This window comes from Giraffa tippelskirchi, chromosome X, assembly GCF_054371585.1.
Source record: "Giraffa tippelskirchi isolate mGirTip1 chromosome X, T2T-mGirTip1v1.2.pri, whole genome shotgun sequence".
Classification (NCBI taxonomy): domain Eukaryota; kingdom Metazoa; phylum Chordata; class Mammalia; order Artiodactyla; family Giraffidae; genus Giraffa; species Giraffa tippelskirchi.
The window spans coordinates 110,881,408-110,897,740 of NC_137289.1; the positions used below are offsets into that span (position 1 = coordinate 110,881,408).

Genomic DNA, 16,333 nt, shown 5'->3' on the forward strand with positions numbered 1-16,333 from the left:
AATGTCCTTTTCTTATAAGGATACCAGCCAGTTTGGATTAGGGCTCCCTTAATGGCCTCATTTCAGCTTAATCACCTCAGTAACAGCCGTATTTCCTAATGCAGTCACAATCTAAGGGGTTGAGGGGTCAGGCTGCAACATTATGAATTTGGGGGGATACAATTCAGTCCATGGGCTTCCCTGGTGGCTCAGACGGTAAAGAATCCGCCTGCAATGCGGGAGACCTGGGTTCGATCCCTGGGCTGGGAAGATCCCCTGGAGGAGGGCATGGCAACTCACTCCAGTATTCTTGCCTGGGAAATCCCATGGGCAGAGGAGCCTGGTGGGCTACAGTCCATGGGGTCGCAAAGAGTTAGATACAACTGAGTGACTAACACTTTTACACACTTCACACAATTCAGTCCATAATACAGGCTTTTAGGGATGATAATTGTGAGAGACTGGAGTATTATTCAGTAAATATTTACTCCTGTTCCCCTTCCCTCTTGGGCTGCTGTGCTCCCCTGCTCCACTGACCTTGGACTTGAGTCTGTGTCTTGCTGTAACCAACGGACAGTGAGCAGGTGTGATGCCAGCAAAGACTTTAAAGGTGCTTGCATTGTTTGGCTTGCCTTTTGCTCTCTGGTCATCTACCATAAGATGAGCATGCCCCCAGGAAGCTGCTGGGCCAAAGAAAATGAAGAGACACGTGGAGCAGACCTGGACCCAAGCTACAGCATGCAGCCAAACTCAGCTGAGATCAACAGAACCCCCACCCCATGAGCAGGAAATAAACATTTAAAGCTGCTGAGTTTGGGTGTGCTTAAAACTTTTGTTACACAGCATGATTGCAGCCAGCAATAGCTGACAAATGTGATAAGTAATAAAGTAAATTACTATGTCATGTAGACAATAAGCTTTTCCTCTGTGCTGAACTTTATTTTACCAAAGATTTCAAATAGATAGAACTCCTTTTTGTTTCTAATGGTTAAACAGATGAGCCATAAATTATTTTGATTATCTAACATACTTGACAGGGAGGAGAAGATTTTTCCAAACACATTGCATATATTTTTACTTTCAGGAGGATTATTAGTATTTTGTGAGTGTCAGCAAGGCACTAAGTGCTGACCTGGGATTCCAGGAAGCGTAGTTCAAGCCCAGAAACCTCAATATTGGAGTCACCTAAGGACCATCAGACAGATGAGGTCATAAGCTAAGAATGTCTTAAATATGTGAAAGGATTGTGAGTAATTATGTAATTATGCTGGTGATTAAAAGCCCAGGCTCACATACCTTTAGTCTCAGGTATGGCTCCCTACATATCCCCAAATTGAAATTTCTCAAAGCTTTGGTAGCTCTGGTATGTCTAGTTTCTTATTTCTAATTCTAGGAATCTGTTCCCAAGGTTGGAGGGACATCTTCCACCCTACAGGGTCCAAACATCGGTAGCGCCATTTATTCATTCTTACTTTCCTGATAACCTGCCAGGATCCAAGATTTATAATCAACTGCATGGGATTTTGAACATTAGTTGAAATTACACTTTATATGGCCTTCAGATCATCTGTTTTATTTCATTTAGGCTCACCCATTTCCACTGCATCTCTAAGCAAAGGTCACGACCTCTTTAGAAAAGGGCTCAACGTAAGGGAAAATAGCAAGTCTACGTGTTGAAGTAAAAGAATTTGGTTCATAAAATAAAACTAAGGCGACAGAAGGCAAAGGGAGTTTCCGCTGTTTGAAAAGGGGCTTTCTCAGCACAAGCTTGGAAAAAAATGTTGATGATTTATGCAAATTAGAGAGGAAATGTGCCCCGAGGGATCTTGGCACAAAAGCTCAAGTCGGAATTCTGGATTCGAGGCTGGCAGTGTCTCTGATTCACTCTGTGACTGGGGCTGAGCCATTGAACTTCTCTGTTTCTAAATACCCTCATCTATAAAGGCGGGCTAACAACGCTGCTCTTCCTGCCCCTGAAGGGGAGGCAGTAAAAATGAATGAAATGTCGGGGAATTACTTCTAAAAGCCATCGATTAGAAATACAGCATATGGTCTTAATGAGGGCTTGTTTCTGCCACAAATTTTTCCCTGCTCCCTACGATCACTCCAGCTAGAGTGCCACAGAAATCAACTTCTCTCTTCAGCTATCTTCACATGCCGCTTTTCCAATCACAGAGGTCTTTAAAACAGCATTCCTGCCTGCTCTGGGTGGGCATGACGAGGCCGTGGCTCCTGGCTCCTTTCTACATGGAGCCACACAGTCCAGATTTTCTGAGACGGTGGTGATTTAAAATATTCTGTCCCATTGTCAGACCATGTGTTGGAACATGTGTCAGATCACGTGTCCTGATCATTGCCTTAGAAAATATGGTCGCTCACACCTTCATGGGAGAAGAAGCACCTGCTTGTTGCCTAGAGTCCTCTTTGGAAAAGGATGGGAATAAGCCATAAAGCTGTAGAGACCAACTGATTGATTGAGCAGTGGATATATAAACAGGGGAGGGGGAATGGAGGAGAGTGTTAATTTGACTCAATCATTATTATGTGCTAGGGTGGGGTGGGGAAAGTCACCTGTTTCTTAAGTAGCTAAGTTTGTGCTGGGCACTGGGCTAACCACTGTGGTTACAGAAACAGATAGACAACATCCCTAGGCCTGGGCAGCTTGCAGTGCAGTGAAGAACAAAGGCAGGTAGCAATTAACAACCCAAGCTTCCAGGCTGTCATGAGAGCAAGGACAGTTTGTGGGAAATCAGGAAGGGCTTCTCAGAGGTGGTGACACCATAGCTGAGTATTGAAGGATGAGCAGAAGCTCACCAGTCAGGGGCTAAGAAGGAACAGGCATTCCGAACAGGGAGCAAGAGCCCAGCAAAGACCTAACCGCAAGTTCTGTTGGTGTTCCACCCATGTCCTTCCACCCAACCCAGAAAGATTTCCCAAATACATGAGGACATCCTGAAACTCCATCAGAGGGAGTTCTCAGGCCTCTGAAGCAAGCTCAGCTGGCCACCGTATGTGCAGGCAGATCCTAAGTGCTTAGCTTCCCAGAAATCACCCTCAACTCATGAGAGCCGGGGTGTGCTGGAGCTGTGGTACGAGCTCTGGAGCCTGACTGTTAACATTCAGAAAATTTGCAAGCCAATTGTTAAAACACTGGTAGCTTCCAATCAGCCACAGTGGGAATATTTATAATATTTATACCCTGGCAATTGGCAAACACCATAAATTGGGACTTTCTTTATTCTCCAAGAAATCTGGTTTACTAGCACACCACTGGATGGGAGTTGGTAGACAGATACTCTGAGGGGTGTGCTACACAGGATCCCACAGAGGCACCAGCAGAATTGAGCCCCAGTTGCTCATGTTGATAACCTGCTCATGAACAGACCCTATATTGGTCTTCCTCCCTTCCCTGTCTTGATTTTTAACCCCTCACTGTGCTTCCTGGGATCACCTCTCTTATGCCCCCAGATCCTTGGCTCAGGGTCAGCTTTGGGAGGTACCCAAATTAAAACAGTCATGGAAGCAAGAGTTGTGATCATGGAGGGCTGTTATACTAGGCAGAGGATGTTGAATTTAATCAAGGTGTCAGCAGTCTTGAAAGAATTTAAAGAGGGAAAAGATGGCAAGATCAAGTTTGCATTTCTTAAGGTCACCCCCAAGGCCTGTGGAACTGATGAAAACAGAGGGAGCAAGACTGAGGTAGGAGGATGGTAATGATGGTTTCGAAATGTGAATGTACTTAATACCACTGAACTGTACACTTACAATGGTTAAGATAGTCAGTTTCATGCCCATTTTACCACAATAAAAATAATGGGGCGGGGGGGGCGGGGCTGGAGGCGGGAGAACCAAGAACTAAGTCAGTGGAAGAATGCAGGGAAGAAATGATAAGGGTGTCAGACAACCATGGGGGGTGCCATCCATATAGAACACGATGGCGTTGTGCTTGCCACAGCACTGTTCATGGATAGAGCTCTGAGCACAGCTGGCGTTGAAGAAGCAGATACCAGAAGAGGAGGATGAGACACAAAAGAAAACTGTATCAAGGAAGACAGAGTAAAGGGAATGTCAAGAGGGAAGTGTCACCAGGGCCACAGACCAAAGAGAAGTGGTTATCAGGATTAAATAGGTAAGGGTTTAGTAGCTGAAATAAACTTCTCATTGACTCCTCACCAGAGCCCTACATTAAATTCAGTGACCTTGCTGAATTCCCTTATTAATTCTAATAGATGAATTGTATGTTTTGTTGGATGTTCTCTGTGCACAACCATGTCATCTGCAAATAATGATAGTTTTACTTCTTCCTTTCCAATCTTGATGAGTTTTCTTTCTTGTTCCTGCTTTATTGCACTGGCTATATGGTCTCCAGAGTAATAATGAACAGAAAGAGTGATAGCAAGCATCCTGCCTAGGTCCTGATCTCAGGAGGGAATGTTTCAATATTTTGCCATTAAATACAATGATTGTTGGGGCTTCCCTGGTGGCTCAGTGGTAAAGAATCCACCTGCAATGCAGGAGACACAGGTTCGACCCCTGGGTCAGGAAGATCCCCTGGAAAAGGAAATGGCAACCCACTCCAGTATTCTTGCCTGGGAAATCCAGGGACAGAGGAGCCTTGCAGGCTACAGTCCACGGGGGTCACAAAAGAGTTGGATACAACTTAGCGACTAAATAACAACGTTTGTTGTAAGTTTTGCTTGTACATACTTTTTATCAGATGAAGGAATTTCCATTGTCTTCTAACTTTGCTAACTGATTTTACCATGAATGGGTGCTGAAGTGTATTTCCGAATTTCTCTGGGTGACCCTGGGAAAGTTCCTTAAACTGTAAACCGTAAAATGACCCACTGCTTTGGCATTAGATATATCTGGGTTCAAATTCCAGTTGTACCATTTTCTCACTGTGATTCTGGGCAATTTAGTTAAGTTTCCTCATATAGAAAATGGAGACAATAATAGTAACTCCCTCATAGGAATCAGAGATTTTTTTTTGTAAGTTCAAGAGCCCAAGAGGCTGGTTTTGAAGCAAAACTAGGGTTTAACATCCAAATCCTGGAGCCAAAGCCTATGGAATTAGCTCTCTGCAGGGGCCGACGTTCCCAAGAGCCTTTCCATCTCCTGCTCCTTGCTCAGGATTTCCCAGAACCCTTCTGATGATGAATGGGGACAGAGCTGAGCTCTTCTATCCATGTCGTTGCACTCTGCCCCCTCAAGACTAAGGGAACAAACATGAGTAGTTGGTCCACTGTGATGGTCCCACCCATGGCCCATGCATCCTGGTATTCATGCCCTCATGCAGTCCCCTGCTTTTGAATCTGGACGAGCTTCTAACTCTCTTCTAATTAGGTGAATTGGCATAAGTGATACTGCATGACGTCCAAGGCTAAGTCAGAAAAGGATTTCTAGATCTTGGTCTTTCAGAACCTGGGCCACCATGAAAAAAGTGCTACTATCCTAAGGCCACCATGCTGGAGATAGGAACCGCATTCTACAGTCCCAGCTGAGCCCAGATTTCCAGCCATCCCCATCAAAGCATCACACTTGTGCACGAAGCCAACCTGGACCCTCCAGGCCAGCTCATCCACCACTGGAGTGTCACTGAGAGTCCCTAGTTGACTCCACATGGAGCAGAAGAATCATCTATCTTAGTCCTGGGCCAATTCCTGGCCCACAAGATAATAGGATACAGTAACATGGTTGTTACATACATTTGGGAGCTGTTCATTGTGCAGTGATAAATAACTGAAATATCTACCTTATGGGTTGAGTCTTTGGTCATGGAAAAACACTAAGCAAACCTGTCTAGTGCTCAAACCTATAACATTCATCTTGTTTGACCTTATTCTAACCACTTCAGCTAACCAGATTCAAGTATGCAGTATTTAAGAACTGAGAAAACAGAGAAGGAAGTTGTTTCACTCAAAATTCTCTGCATGCTTTTGTGTCTTAAATCCTTCTATTAACAAGAAGGGGTGTAAACAGATAATCCTCAGAGCAACTTACAATGTTGGTACCATTAAGTCCAGCTAATTTTTTAATGTTGAAGAAATGAAGGCTCAGAGAGAATAACTAACTCACGCAATATCACACAGCTAGTTAAACGGCAAAATTGGGACCAAAACCCAATACTATAAACGGTAAATCAGGCTTTTTTTTTTTTGGTCTGGGTTGGGGCACTTTTAGTTGGTAGTCAGGGGGATCCACTCGTAGTAGCACAAGGAACAGAAGAGAACTGATGAGAAGAACTCAGGAGCAAAAGTACAGCCAGGCTCCACCCTGGGGGGGGCAGGACCCCCTCACTGGGCCCCTATTGTTGAGAAACCCATCTTTGCCCTCTCTGGGGCCCTGTGTTTCTGAAGGCACTCTGTTTTTTTACTGTATGTCTTTATTATTCTCTGCCTTTCTGCAGACTAGTTTTCCCTGGCCTGGGATTCACAGACTTGAACACCATGGTCCCACGATCAGGCAGGGTTGACTATATAATCTGTGGGGCCCAGAACAAAACTAAAATGCAGGGCCCCAGCCAGGGGCTGTCAAGTCAGTCTCTCTTTCCCACATGTCCACTGCCTCAACCCAAGGTACTGGGTGGCCTCCAAGGGATCACAGCCTCCACGCTGGAACACATTCGGGGCTGGGATCCTCTGTGGAGGAGAGGTCCCTACCAAGTGTCAGACCCAAAGTGCTACTACCTTGTCCCACCCCCAAGATGCTATGAGGCTCACTGGACCCCAACCTTGACCTCCCCAAAGTTAGTACCCAGGCTCGTTCCAGGGGCAGAGGGTGACAGCAGCCCCAAGCCCAGGGTGGAGTGCAGGAGGCCAAGTAGGGCCAGGGGCACCAGGAGGTGGGGAGCCAGCATCTGAGAGCCCATCACAGGAAGGTAAACCAGGGGTGGAGGGCAGGAGGGGGGACCATGCATGAGCTGGGGCTCCATGCCCCTGGGTCATGCTCCACTGTCCCATCGGACCTCACCTACCAAACCCAGATTTGAAATAATATTATTCAGAACGTCAAGATGGCAACTGCATGCTTGCAGTAAACCCCAAGCGTGGGGCCTTTCTGAGCACAGGACCCTTTGACTGCACTGATCAGACGCCACATAGCCAGCCCTGCCCTGCCTTGCCTAACCAGCTTTTTCTCTCTGGCTCCCTTGTTCCTGGGGTGGGGGGTGGGGGGACAGATTCCACCTGCACCCAAAGTAACATAGAGACTGCTGCCATTCCAATCCTGCAGAGGACACAGAGGTCCCAGACGACCGGGATGTGAGCCAGGAAGACACCCCAAAAGCTCCCTCACGAATGCTCTCCTATCACCTCCTAAGTGATGTCATAGTGTCCATCACATACTCTGCAGGTCTATGAGCCAAGGGGGCTGGTTGCCCACCCCCCCCATTCCTTAGTAACTGGAGGCCGCCACGGCCTCAAGCTAAGTGGTAGCATTACTTGGCCTCCCTTGCAGCAAGAGGTGGCCAATGAGACGTGAGTAGAAATCACGGGGTGGGACTTCTGAGAAATCTTTAGAAAGGAGGCTGATTCAGTTGGATGGGGGTGTCCTTTTCTCCCCTTGTCTCTCCTCTTCTTGCTGCCTGAAGGATTCAAGGCAGTGGGTGGCATGATCAGATGGAGGAGGTGAGTTTGGGGAGGGTGGGTTCCATTGTCCCATGAGGAGCTCTCAGAATTAAGAGGGTCAGATGGGGAAGAGCCCAGGAGAAAGTTAAGGAGGTAGGATCTACAGGATTTGATGGTTGAGACCACAGTCAGTACCTTTCTGTGTGCCAAGCGAAGTAGAATGTAAGCTCCATGACACAGGGACCATATCTCTGTGGCTTACCATTGCACACCCTGGCCCAGCACAGTGCCAGGCACAAAGTGGGTAATCCCTAAGTGTGGTTCAATAAATGAATGAAGAATGAATGAAAGTGCTCTAGAAGTCCTTTGAGGGCTTGACTCCTAATTGATCAGGAACATCCATCCCCAGGGAGCCACTTGTACCCAGGGAATGATTCCCAAGTATGACTTCTCTCGCTTTGTGCTACCTGTGAACTCCTGCCATCCCCATGCTCAGACCCAGGCTGGGTTTTGGGGGGACCTGGAGGACAAAAGCCATTGGAATGCCACCCTACTCCAAGCTTTTCCCAACTCTGGCTCTGATGTGGTTTGCAGGCCAAGTTAATGCCACTTTTTCCACAACATCACTTCCTCTGCAGCGTGAGAAAAGAGGAAGAAAACTCGCTCTATGACTCTCCTCTTCCCCCAGGGAAAGCACAAAGCTGTTGGAAACAATAAAAGCAGCCCTGTGTAAAGGGGAGACTTTTGTCTGTGCAGTCAGGGGTTGCTGCGCCCGCGACTTCCTGCAGGGACATTCGGCAGTTTTGCAGATAAATAAATGCTCACATTCAGAATGACCAGCCTAGAACACTTTTATGAGCCTTTTCTCCTCCCCAGGCTGTACACAGATAATAAATCAAATTAGCATCCTGAACCTCCGGTTCAGCATCACTTGTCACCAGTTCCCCCTGCACGAAGGGTAACTGAGTTTCGGCAAGGCTGTGCTCAGCTATGATCTGGCCACATGGGATTGAGGCCTGTGGCCTCCTTGGAAATCATTTGATGTTTCAGGCTGAGGTCACAGGGCCCTGTTGGTCACTCCAGACCAGACTGTAAAAGAGGTGGCTGAAGCCCCAGTCTTCTAATCAAGATTGGGTTGTTACTTAGAAAATAAACACTTTCATTTCTTGGTTAATAATCGTAGGAACATGAGCCAAAATAGACAACTGTCAGAAAGACAAAGAAGGAAGGGGAGAGAGGGAGGGGGAGGTAGAGAGGGAGGGAGGACAGACTATATCCATAATCAGAAACAGAAGCTAGCCATTTTCCTCCTCCATGTTCTGCCTAAGAGAGTGACTTACACCGCAGAGGCATTCAACAGATGCTGGAGGAATGGAGCTGGAAAGGAGAGAGTTTACTTTCAGGTAACTGGAAATGAAATTGGTCCTCATTTCAGGCTGCCCAATTAGTGACACAGAATGGACAACTGGTTAGGTTTAGAAAATGAGGGTGCGGGGAATAACAATATGGCATAAAAGTACGTTCTAATGGATTACCTGAATATATGCATTTTCTTAAATCGCATCCTCTCTTGGACCACTGGAAGGAGCCGGACGGCCCAGAGCACCAGTGGTAGGCTGTTCGAATGGCAGATGTGGTCCTACTGCCCAGCCATCTCCAAGCTGTTGGTTGAGGTAGATGACTGCCTTCCAAGAGATGTGACCTCACAGCTGGTGAGGGCTGGGACTCTGGAACAAGCTGCACAGATGCACGATCATGGTGTTCCTTATGTGGTCTGTGAATTGAAAAATAAGCGCTAACTGCAAGTCACGCTCCCCCCACGCCGCTGCCACCACGGGCGTGTGGAAGGGAAACCAATGAGCCACGTTTGGTGGGTGTACCCTCCTTTCCTGTGATATGTTCAGAATCACCTCAAATGCAGTTCCAGGCTGCCTGACCCTGAGCAGAAAGAAGCCTACAGAGACGGAAGGGTGGGGGGAAATGATTGAGATCAAGTAAAAGCTGCTTTGGGTATATGCCCCAGCAAGTTCAAATGCTGCCAGGCTGATTGGTTGGGGAGAGGGGAGGAGTGGGAAGTTAATGTATTTTTGAATAAGAGTTTCCTGTTATCTGCAAACAGTCACAAAACAGCTAGCGATTTTATTAAAATAGTCCTCTTAGAAGGAGCAGTGGTTGGGGCTGTTTTCTCTAAAATCACTTGCCATGGGTGGTTCTGTTCATCGTTTCTTCAGATACCCATTCATTTCACCATTATTTATTAAGTGCCTACTGTGTGTTGGTCACAGGGCAACGTGGAAAATACACAGTCCTCAAACAAACACTAAGTTTTGTAGATGGGTCTGGACTTCTGATTCCAAGGTGACCACTAACATAACGTTTAACCACTCAGACTCAGGAATACCTGGCTTCAAATTCCCACTAAGTCATTTAACTCCCTGGGTGACTTGATAAACTCATGTAACTGACCTGTAAAGTTTGAGGGCGCGTAAAGTACTCAGCACAGCGCGGAAGTGGGAGTACCATTATTATTTAGCGCGATCCCTCCACCCCACCCCAGCTCAGATCCCTGACGCCCTCCACCGCTTGGTGGTATTTCCGAGGCGGGCCAGGCCTTCTGCCGCTGGGCCGTGACCCTGGAAATCGGGTCAGGCTCTCGTCAAGACGTGAGTGTGTGTGTGTGTGTGTTGGGGTGGGAGTGGGGAGGGGGGGCGGCTTTCTTTGCGCGCGTCTTTCCCCAGGGTCTGCCGACAGTCTAAAAACTCACTTGAGAGGAAGGGAATGAGCGCGAAGTGGCTCCTTCGATCTGAGACACCCCCTCCTGGAGAAATCACCCCCTCCCCCCAGCCCAGCGCGGAGTGAAATCTTAGAAGCCGCGGCTGCCGGGTTTGAACGGAATGCCGGAGTCGGTGGAAGCCGGAGCTGGTCGGCCCGAAGGTCAGCGAGTTGTTTTGAGTTCTCGTACCCGGAAGGGGGGGGGGGAGCAGGGAGGAGAGGACGCCGGGGCCCGAGAGACCCCGCGTCAGAGCAGAAATTGTTTGTGCTCCGGAACAGGCAGCTCAGCGGAAGCCGCGACGGGGGCGGGTCACGTGCGGCGGTGGCGGCGCAGCTGGCGGGGAAGCCGGGCTGGGACAAGGGCCGGGCCGGGCGGGGGTGGCACGGGGCGGCGGCTTTCGCAGCCGAGGATGGAACCGGCGTACTCGGGGCGCTGAGCGAGTGGCGTCCCGAGCCTGGGGCGAGGGAGGCGCGCGAGTTATGGAGGGACTGGGGTTGGAGCCAGCGTGCTCGGAGCTCCGCGTGGTGCCGCACGGGCGGGACGGGAGATCGCTGTGGGGGAGGGGTGGTGGCGTGGGGGGGACGGGAGCGGGTCCCCCCAGGCAAGAGTGGCGGTAGCGGGACCGACGCGGAGGCTGCGCGGTCGTCTGATCCCCGAGAATGGAGGCACCGCTCCTATAGTCGCCGGCCTTGTTTTCGTCTTGCACGCAAATCCCGGAACGACCGGAACCGCCATCCCTGTCTGCGTCCCAGGGGTGCCCCATTACGCGCGGGGGAGGCTGCATCCCGCAGGACGACTCCGGCCGGGGAGGGCTGCTGAGGTGGCTCCGAGGAGGGCGCCGGCTGGAGTCGTGGTGCACACGACCCACACACCTCCCTCTCCCCCGGAAGGAAAGGCTCGGGCCATCTCTGGGGACGCCCCGGGGCTCTGTGAGCTGTGCGGGGGGCCGCGGAGCGGGAGAGGGTGCTGTAGAGAGACCATTGGCCCTACCTTAAAGACAGGGGTGGCCTCGTGGCCGGGGATGAGGAGTTTCACGCTTCCCCGAAGTAGCGAGCGGTACTCCGGCGTGGGATGGAAAGCACACGAACTTGGTCATCAGCCAGAGCGCTTGAGGACGCCTGACTTCTGTGCCCCCCTCCCGGAGTGGCCTGAAGTGTTTCCCTCTGCCCCGTAATCCAAGCGGTTGAGGTCCGAGGCCTAGATAAGTGGGAGGGTGTGGTCAGGCCTCTGATGGGAAACCCACCCATGTTCCTCTCGGATGCCACGCGGAAGAGGGGCGGCACGGTCCTCGCACAAAGTTTCCCACCCCACCCTTCATCGGGGAAGGGCAATTCTTCCGGTGGTGGGGGCAGGGGAGTAATGGCTTGGGCACGGGGAGTGGTGCTAATTCGTTTTCCAGAGGGGCGCGGGCGGCCAGTGTTTTCACGTCCCCCGAGTGGCGGCGCTTGGCCTGGCTGCGAAGTCTGCTGGGAGTTGAGGCAGCGGGAGCCGTGCCGAGTGTGGGGCGACGCGAGACGCCATTTGCATCCCCCTCCTCCCCCCCACCTCCGCCTGCAGGTTGGCGGGGGCCGAGGTGTCGCCCGCTGCGGAAGCGTGTTCCTCGCAGTGACACTGATTAGATGCTGTGTCGGTACGTGCCCGGAATCGGGTGGGCCTTCACCTCTCCTGTGCGCATACACTTTCTGTTGGAAAACTTGCGGGTTATTCCAAACCCCCCCCTCCCCCACCTCCCTTGCCGCACAGCTGTAGTCTTCAGGGCGGAATTAGGCGAGCACGTTTGCTCAGCCCAGGGAAAGAGGATCGTGCTGGCGCTGGGAGGCCGCCGGGCCCGGGCCGCGAAAATCCAGCCCTGGCTTTGCGTCGAGCTGCCGAGTGCTGCGCTTACGCGCGCCCGGCCAGCCGAGGCCTGGTTTCCATCTGCCCCTTTTGCCTCCGTGTTAAGTTCGCCGGGGAAAACCCAGTGATCCGTGCACAGCCCCTCGGAGGAGAACACCGCCCCCCCCCAGCCCGATTCTGACCGATGGAAAAAATGACAGTATAGGTCGGAGAAGGCTGCCCGCGAGTATTAATGCGGCCGCCTCCGTTCCCCGTGCATGGGGAGGATGGGCGCCAAGCCAGGAAACCGCCGAAGGAGGAGCCAGGAGGGCCGCCTGCCCCTTCCCGGGCTAGAAAACGTGGATTCTTAGAGAGACCAGACAACCGTGGGCAGACAGCTGCGAGAACATATCCCACTAAATACAGGTTGTCCATGTATCTTTTAAGCAAGATCGATCTTTTTGTTTTAATCAAGTACACGTTGAGTCAGTTACAAATACTGTGAGAACTGGTTACTCTGTAGCTGAAACCCGGCTCTCTGCCTACTATGAAAAGTCTGGGCAGGAGGTACCGGGCTGAGCATGATGTATCTTGGCACAGGCCGTGTGTGTCCTGAGAAACCGCAGTCCCCTTTGCACTCCACCTTCGAGGACTCTTACTATAACTCTCAACGGGGATTTCTTTTCGTTGTAGTTTCTATTGGGGGCTTGCTTGTTCCTTGCAAAACCCTGTCTGGGGTTGTTAGTACTTCCTAGTGGATGGTCCTGAGTTTTGGCTTTTATAAGCCCACGATTTTCTCTTGCCTTTTTTTTTTCCTACGTTCGTGCGGCTGGGTTCTGTGGAGTCCCTTCCCGCACCCCGCCCCCGGCCCCGGCCCCGGCCCCGGCCCCGGCCCCAAACGTCTGCTGCCTCCGCCCTCGGACTCGCTAGCTCGCGCACCACGCGGTCTCGGTGGGGAAAGTGAACTCTCCGGGTGGCGCTCGAGAACTGGAATTCTGACTTTGGGCTGCGAGTTTGCTCCGGAGGCTGGCCGGCAGCAGCTCGGGAGCCAGAGGCTGTGAAGGGGAAGCCCCAGAGGTGACCCAGAGGCTTCGGGAGCAAACCCGGAGGCGCCCGCGTCTTTGTCTTTCGCGGGGCTGGCCGCCTGGCACGCACAGCTCCGATAAGGATCAACTGTGAGAGCGAGAGCGCACCGCCAGCACATTTCAGTGACTAGGCAAACGCCGGCAGCCACGTAAGGAAAAGGCCATTTGCGTTGTCTTTGAAAAGGAAAAGGCTGTCCCACTTAATGAAGTATGAGTGACCTGGGAGAGGCCAGGCGCGGGGGGCGCTTCTTCGCCCCAGCCCCACCCCATAGTGCAGGAGACCCTATTTCAAAGGAAATGGGAAGCTTTTGGAAATTAGACATCTGACCCATTCTATTTACGTAAATAGTGGTGCATTTGTGTGCCCCTAAAATGAGACTCACCCGCAGCCCAGGGACTGGGGCCTGCTGCCTGCCAGCTCTGGACCGGCGTTAAACTCTGGCTAACTTACATCCCCAGAGGATGTGGCTTTTGCCCAGCGTCTCTAAGAACTGATTTATAGGAGGTGGCCTTGAGCCATCAGAAAGGGTGGCCTGCAGGAGTCTATTGGACATCCTCTAAACCAGGGCTGTTCGCCCAAGGCCTCAGGGACAGGGTGGGTAATGGTGCTTGAGCCCTGGCAGAAGCTTCCCATTAATCCAGTCTAAATGAGCACCATTAAAGCAAAGTTTCCCCTTCCATCCTTACCACACACACGGGTCTTTAAGGGAAAGTCTAGTTGAGACAGTTTGAGCCCATTTTGCCTTCTTAACTTTTTTTATGGGCAATAGTGCTCTTTCTGGGCTTCCCAGGTGGCTCAGTAGGTAAAGAATCTGCAGTGCAGGAGATCTGGGTTCAGTCCCTGGGTCAGGAAGATCCCCTGGAGGAGGGCATGGCAACCCACTCCAGTATTCTTGCCTGGGAAATCCCATGGACAGAGGAGCCTGGCAGTCTACAGTCCATGGGGTCGCAGAGTCGGACAGGACTGAGCATAGCACAGCACCAGCACCCTTTCTACCCTGTCCAAACTCTGCCTTCAGCAGCTTCACCCTGGTAAACTGAAACTGAAGTCTCTCAGTCGTGTCCGACTCTTTGCGACCCCATGGACTGTAGCCTACCAGGCTCCTTCATCCATGGGATTTTCCAGGCAAGAGCACTGACTGGAGTGGGCTGCCATTTCTTTCTCCAGGGGATCTTCCCCACCCAGGGATCCAACCCTGGTCTCCCACATTGCAGGCAGACGCTTTTACCGTCTGAACCACCAGGGAAACCTGGTAAGAAAGTATCAAATCCTAACATTGTAGTACTGTATCCCAGGCAGAGTCCTGTGTACTTTATGTATGAATTCATATCCTGAACACAATCCTGTGAGTTACACAGTTACTGGTATCATGTTACAAATGAGTACACTGAGGCCCTGAACGGTTAGGAGGCTCTGTGGCACATTTTGGGCTATGGCCAGGATGGTTCCCAACTGAGGAATGTAGGGCTGTGCTGCCTCTCCGGTGTTGTGTAGTGAAGGTGAGCTGTTTGGGCGGGGCGTGGGGGAGTGGGGGTGGGGTGGGGTGTTGGACCTACCACCGTCCAAAGGATTATGGGAAGAGATGGGGAAGCCCGACATTTGGCCCTTATCTTGCAAAGGGAAGTCCCTTAGCCTCTTACAGAAGCACGTAATTGTGGCGGCAGAAGGGACCAGGGAAGGCAGTGCAAAGGCCCCTCGCCCCACGTCGCCACATAGCATCCGGCGGTCACGTCCGCCGGAGGTGACTGGGGGCTGGGGACAGCCGATTGCGGAGGAACTCCTTATCGCCGAGAGTCAGTGGTCTCAGGAGGTGGAGCTAAACGACCGCCTTCGGGGTGGGGGTGGGAGTGGGGGCTAGGTCGCGCCGGTCCCTGGGCCCCGGGTGTGCCCCCGGACTCCTTTCGCGGAGCCGGCCGGATGCCCGGCAGCGCCTTCCGCACCTCCGGGCTCCCCTCCGCTTGAGCTGCCAGCCCTGGGCACGGAGCCTCAGGACCGGAGCTGGAGAGGCCAGCTAGATGAATCTCGATTGGGATGGCTGATTCCGGGTTGCTCGCACACTCACCCTGCCTCCTCCAAACACTCATCCCTCTTTCCGGGTGCGCGCGCGTGCGCGTGTACACACACACACACACACACACACACACACACACACACACACACACACACACACACACACACACACACACACACACACACACACACACACACACACACACACACACACACACACACACACACACACACACACACACGGATCTACAGCGCGCAGCCCGCCTCCCGGGCCTCCGCCTTCCCTTCCTCCTCCCAGATCTGGCGCTTCCGAAGCCCGTGGCGGTGGTGTGTTGCACTCCGGAAGAGTCGGGGTGGGGGGAGCCGTGCCACCCCGCCCCTCCCTAGGGTCCGTGCACACGCTGGCGCCCCGGGGGCGAGCAGCCAGGCCTGGGGATCCCCAACTCCCACGGGAAGTGGCGGCTGCTGCCGGGGACCTGTGCACACTGTGTTTCGTAGTTCATGATGGCCCGGGGGTCAAAGGCGAGGGCCAGACAGTGGGGCCTACACGTGAATGGGGGTGGAGATAAATCCCCTCTCCGGGAAGGCTGGCCGAGTCTCGACCACGGCTACTAGGAGTCTGCCCTGCATGGCTTGTATTGGCCACAGTCTGACACCCTGCATGCCCGGGCCAGAGTGTTGCCCTGTGTGTCTTGGGGTGGGGGTGCGGGGTGTTGTGGTCGGAGGCGGCGCTGGAAAATCAGCCCCCCATCTCAGATCATCCTGGAGCCTTTACTTCTAGCTCGGAAGACCCTTGGGTCCGGCTACCCTAGTCACCGCCAGAGCCCGAGGAGGGACTGGCAGGCCGGCCTATCCGCGCTTGCGGGCTTTGAGAGGCCTCGGCCGGCCGCCGAGCCGAAGGAGGGAGTGCAGCAGCCCGCGCGCCTCAAGGCATAACACACGCCTTTCCCGGAACCTTGAAACCCTGGGGAGCCGCTGCCATCTTCGCGTGACGAGCAGCGAGACGCCGGTGATTAAGTGTTTCTTTCCGGCTCCCTCCCCGGGTTGCGGCTCTCCTTGCCAGAGAGGGAAGAATAAAACCGGGGCGGGGGTAGAGGCAGGT

General features: G+C 52.3%; 1 protein-coding gene and 1 long non-coding RNA gene across 5 annotated transcripts in view; one reads left to right on the forward strand and one right to left on the reverse strand.

The window, feature by feature from the left end:
- Positions 1 to 11,497, reverse strand: part of LOC145537036 (uncharacterized) — an 84,722-nt gene extending 73,225 nt beyond the window's left edge. For all 3 annotated transcript variants that reach the window (XR_014076143.1, XR_014076142.1, XR_014076141.1), the window contains exons 1-2: positions 11,311 to 11,497; positions 9,083 to 9,321 (exon numbers count right to left, since the gene is read on the reverse strand). This is a non-coding gene — a long non-coding RNA (uncharacterized LOC145537036). The remainder of the gene's footprint in view (positions 1 to 9,082; positions 9,322 to 11,310) is intronic.
- BCOR (BCL6 corepressor) overlaps positions 10,390 to 16,333 on the forward strand; it is a 120,526-nt gene continuing 114,582 nt past the window's right edge. For both annotated transcript variants that reach the window (XM_081567480.1, XM_081567489.1), the window contains exon 1: positions 10,390 to 10,481. The gene's annotated coding sequence lies outside the window, so the exon portion shown is untranslated. The remainder of the gene's footprint in view (positions 10,482 to 16,333) is intronic.